This window comes from Clavelina lepadiformis, chromosome 3, assembly GCF_947623445.1.
Source record: "Clavelina lepadiformis chromosome 3, kaClaLepa1.1, whole genome shotgun sequence".
In the NCBI taxonomy this organism is placed as follows: Eukaryota; Metazoa; Chordata; class Ascidiacea; order Aplousobranchia; family Clavelinidae; genus Clavelina; species Clavelina lepadiformis.
The window spans coordinates 9840684-9846775 of NC_135242.1; positions in this window are offsets into that span (position 1 = coordinate 9840684).

The following is a 6092-nucleotide window of genomic DNA, read 5'->3' on the forward strand; positions in this document are numbered from 1 at the left end:
ACGATAACACCAAATTGTTTAAGCTATATATATCCAGTCAAATCCGCTTAATATGATCACGGATATTATGGCCACCAGCTTTATATGACTATTTTGGTACAGTCCCAAGTTTTGGCATAAGAAATTCTGTTTATTATTACCACTTTTTCAAATTTTTCCCTGTTAATTATGCAACGTAACAGTGATCATCCTGCTGCTTGTGTTCCAAATTCTATCACCCAACACTGACCATTGTGTCGCTTGTATTCTAAATTATTCCACGTAGCATTAGACATCATAATCAAATCGTCTTTCTTATTTTAAATAAATTAAACACTCATTTTAAAACTTTTTTTCTAACAAAACATGTCCCTGAAGCAAACTTGAAAGATGCTACAGCAGTTGAAAAGCTGGGACTTCTGGAACAATTCAACAAGCTGCCCAAGATGAGCGAGAGCAAAGCAGCCTATATGCTGAATATGAAACAGGGATTTTCGCGGCTCCAGTTGAAAATCGAGACCAAAATATGAGTTGAGGTTGCTGAGCAACATAGGCATGGCTGAAAACGGCTTAATATTTGATACAAGTTCATCCGATCAAAAGGTGCACCTTTGGTGCCCACTTTTTAAGTAAAAATCAGAGCAGCAGGCTCAACAGATGGGCTAAGATGACTTTAAATCTACAGAGGGGTGGTTTCATCGCTGGGAAGTTGGATATGAATTGAAGTGACTAGGCAAAGTGTAGTGTAAGTCCAAAGAGGGAGATAAGAAGCAGCAATTTCCTGGACTGAAAACAATGTTGCTAAGTTAATTGCAGAGTATGGCCCAGACAACATGTGCAATGCTGATGAAACTGGATTTTGTTTTCGTGCTTCCTGACTCAATGTACATCAAAAAAAGCAAAAAGCATTTTAAAAGAGGTGTTAAAGTGGCTAAAGATGATCTAACTGTGCTTGTGTGCAGCAATATGGTTGGCTCTAAATAGAGACTTTTAGTCATTGGAAAATCCAACAAGCCCCGTTGCTTTAAAAAATGTCGAGATGTTTCCAACTGACTACGACTCTTCGAGTAATGCGTGGATAACTGGACGATATCAATAATTTGGACTAAATGGCTGCAGAACTAGGATCCCGTGCCTGTGCCACGGAATGTTGACATGAGATTGATGCTTGATCAACTAAAATTAGGTTTGAAAATGAAGGGTTTTCCATCAATGGAAGTGTTTGACAGTTTCGCTACAAACTTGCGAAAAGATCTTGTTCAGTGAAATATCACAGAATTTTTTTCAACGAAAAACTAGCTCACCTACTGACAGTGACTTTAATGTTGCTGTTTAGTTTGTATGTTAATGAAATAAACGTTAAACTTTATGTTTTTTATGGTTTTGTGTCTAACTGTATCGATCCTAGTGTGGTAAAATGGTAATTAGCAGTTTTGGATATTATGACCAAAAGAGCCCGGTCCCAAGGTGGTGATAATAAGCAGAATCTACTGTACTGACTATGATTACATAATGTTCAATGATTGCCCATGCCAACGTAAATGATTATACAATGCAGTGGTTGGCAAATTTTTTTTTAAGATAGCCTAAATTTTCTTTTCAGTGGTAATTGTAATCCCAGCGTAACATGTTAAACATAAATACTGAAGTAACCATTATTAGATAACTGATAACTTCTAACTGCACTCTTCTCGTTTTTGCAAGAGACAATATTCTTTAAAGTTTTTAGGATTTAAATTCAATCAATTTTTAATCTAATTATGTATTATTCAATTATTATCAAACTTATTACAAGTTTGCTTAAATGAAATAGCCTGTAATTAACAAACAATAAACAAATGAAAATATACTCGCATCATCAATTTACTGCTATGACGGAATGGTGTATCGTTACTTTGCAACTATAATAAAAGTTGTATTGCAACCTTGAATTGCAAATTCAGTTTCTGAACTTTATTGGCAATCATAGCTTCGTCAATACTGATAAAATACTGCTTTTAGCCTATACTCGATGTAAAAACCCAAGCTGCGTTTTTGTCTTAGACTACAATAAAATAATAGCATCTCACACGAACAAGTTTCAAGACGTTCAATGAATGTATGAAGTCAATGTATGTAAAGCTCGCTGTATTGGGGCTAGAAGAAAAATCCCCTGCAGTGTAAAATCTAAAAGTTATTAGTCTAATTTAAACAGAAATAGTTTTACATTATGCGCTTATGCATGTAAAAGGCAACAGTGAATCGAATTTCTGTTTTTTAATGAAACGTAGCTAAGTAATCTAGCTCTTTATGGGATCGCGGAAGCATGCTGTTTTTAATAGGCACATTCTTTGGCATCATGGCATGTGTTTTGTACACTTGAGGGGCCCAATCAATACCGTATATTATGCCCTCACCCTGGCCCAGACTGCAGAGTATGGGAGGAGCACACCGTAGATTTTTTGGCAGTAGCCTATTGCACACCAGGAGAAAAGCAATGTCCTTGAAAAAAGGAAGGCACTAAATTTTTATCCGTTTTATATTCTAAAAGGGGGTCTAGTATAAAAATGCACACAGGACGCCTTTGTCTGCTGGTAAATACTATACCCCAGCTACTCAAATTATGACGTCATCTAGTTGTGTACTTGTATACTAGACCCACGAAACCTGTGATTTAGGTAGGTGAAATTAAGACCTGGCGTTTCTGGATTAGGTTTACATATATAAGGTATTTATATCTATGGTTAATACCAACGATAAATATTCCTGATATAGCGCCTACAACCACCAAGCTTCGCGAACTTCACTTATTAAATCGAGTCTAAAAAAAATTCCAAATGTATTTATCTCAAGACCTAGACTACTGACTGAACACTGACTAAAGAATTTATTCAAGCCATAGAAATTACATTAAGTAACTATAACCATCAAAGTTATGTTAAGTAAGTGCAACTTTACTGTAGTAAACGTGGGTTACCAGACAAATAATTAGGGCAGAAAGTGGTTAACTTTCTTTCCGGGACTATAAAAGGCAGACCAACTGACCAAGCATCTGAAAAAGATTGAGTCTCTCCTGAAAAAACTTGAGTTCATAACACCAAGCCACAGCGACAGAGATTTGCATTTTATTTTTAACTCAGTTCAATGATCAAACCGAAGTCATTTAACTTTATTAGACTACACACTACAGCAGTGGTTCTCAAACTGTGGTACGCGTACCACTAGTGGTACGCGAGAGCTTTTTAAGTGGTACCGCGTACCGCTGAACATGATTTTCGATGTGCTGTGAGTAATGTGTTGCCCCGGATAGACAAGCTTGTGCAGAAGAAACAGTTGCATCTATCAAATTAAATTGTGTTTTCTTGCTATTCATTGGTGTTATGGTATAGTAATAACGGTAATAACTATAAATACCGGTACATTTGAGTAAAATAAGTCATTCAGGAGCCAGGTGGTACGCAGTGTAGTAAAAAAAACGAATGAGTGGTACGCGATCGCAAAAAGTTTGAGAAACACTGCACTACAGTAACCTGCAGAAGGCGGAGTTTCCCTAATAGGCCATTGAATGTGTTATCCGTTTATTATAGTACGGTACCTGTACTTTCGTTATTGGCCGTCTATTATTTAGTAGCATTAGCTATTTTAATCAATCATTTTATTTTTTGCCCAAAGTGCGGTGGGGACGAAAAAACCAAGTCAGGTGTTATTAACATGCGCTAATGAACGAAAAAAGATGACAAAGCCGAAAAGGTTTAAAACGTCCTCAAAAATCAAGTTATTAGTTGCTGGTAACAACTAACATGGCCACTAAACCCATAAATCGTCAGTACATCACAATATATAGCTATGATAAAAAGTTGCCATTGTCAATTTTATTAAAGACTTATCAAAGTTTTTGCCTGAAGACAGGATTTTCGAACCTCAGTATGTGTCTGTGAGCCGCTCCTAGATTTTGTTGAGCCCGGCCTAGACAAGCTAACTTGACATCTCATTGCCACCCACATATTTTGTAAGGTAGGCCAAAGAGATTTAAACACTGTTTAAATCTCTTTGGGTAGGCTAAGTATAATTAAGACATGAAAAATTCTGACTTCATTTGGCGCTCCCGTATGGAGAAGTAGTTATGATAAAACGCCTAATACCTACTTATGTGCCAGCATATAAAGAAGTTCTTTATATCGTTGGTGCCAGTGTTGAGTGAATACGGCGCATTTGGCATGTGACGTCATACAGAAGTGGCGCGTTAGCACTGATCTGATCAGTGCGCATTGCGCGCAATGTATTAAGTTTGCTTTGCTCAATGCAAATTAGTCTGAATGTACTATCTATTTGACAAGTTATCAGTAGCTATTTTTTATTATTATACCATTATTATTTATAAGTGTTATCATAGGAGTGGTATTTAGACACCCCCAGCATAACCATGAAGAATTTGATGGTAACTATTCAAATTGATTTCTTGAAATAGGAGGACAAAAAATTTTACATTTTAGGGGACTTTAATATTGACTTAACAAACTTCAACAATAACTGCCAAACTAGAAAATACTATAACTTAGTGCAAAGTTCTGGGGCTACTAATCTCATTCAACATACAACAAGAGTAACAGAAGCACCCGCTACATTGGTTGACTATATCTATACAAATAATCAAAATCAGTATAGCTATTACTCTGGAATCATATCACATGACTTATGACATATCAGGCTTTTTTTCCTATTTATATTGCAAGAAAAAAACACAATATGCAACCAACCTTAGAAAAACCAACAATGCGACTAAAAACTCCTTTAAGCTCTTTATCACTGAATTAAGTAACACCTGTCAAAATTTAAACGGTGGCAACAAGACATTAGACAGTACAGAAGGATTTTTAAACAAATTACAAAACTGTTTTGAAAAATGCTTCCCTTACAAAACCGTCAGTCGAAGGCATGCAAAGTTATTTCAAAAACTATGAATTACTAAGGGCATACTTATGTCAATCAAACATAAAAATAATCTGTTTCATGAATAGACAAGGACATTAAACCAGCTTCACTTTAACACATATAAAAATGTCAAAATAGGTTGACCAAACTTGAAAGAATAATCCAAGCACATGCACTATACCAGGGGTCGGCAACCTTTTGCACTTAAAGAGCCATTTTAACCGATATTCCACAAAATAAAAATCACTGGGAGCCGCAAAACTATTTTCACAATAAAACGAAAACGACACTCTGTAACAAAACTGTCATGTGTCGCATTTATAAAAGCAGTTAATTCAGTAAGATTTAATTAATGTGATTAGGCCTACTATAATGTGCTCAGTGAGATAAAGACGCGAGTGTTCTTCTGTTTGTTTCTACTGTAGCAATAAAATTATTAAGAGCCGCATCAGAAGGATGAAAGAGCCGCATGCGGCTCCGGAGCCGCAGGTTGCCGACCCCTGCACTATACAAACAAAAACTAATTTAAGGAAGCTCACAATGATACATGCAGAACTTGAAAAGTCATTAACGAATTATTAAACAAACGTAGTGAAACAAATATTTTACCAAATTCAATTAAAATAGACGGAGCGACAACTACTGACCCAATTGAAATTTCAAACTTGCTAAAAGAACGTTTTGTAAGCATTGGCCCCAAATAGTTTATGAATTTAAAGACAATGAAAAAACCCATGAATGTACTTAATATGTTAAAAAGATTTATTCGAAAAATTGAAACAGTTAAGTGGGAAATTGAGTATCAATTAAGTCAACTAAAGAGCAACAAATCGCCTGGATATGATGGTATACCCGCCAAGATACTAATAGATTGCAAATATCTAATATCTCAACCACTAGCACATACCTTTAACCAAGCCATAAACACTGGTAGCTACCCACCAGAACTTAAAATAGCTAAAGTGATCTCTGTGTTCAAAAAAGAACTGTACCAAAAATGATCCTAATAAGTATCGACCAATTAGTCTTTTAAGTCAGTTAAATAGAGTATTTGAAAACATTTTATGCAGTACACTTATATACTTAATTAATATTTTAAATTTATATTGATTTTGAAAGCTTCCACTGCATTAGCAGTAACAGATATCAGTGAATATGCAAACCAAGAAATAAAAAATAACAGATACATGCGTACGATGTTT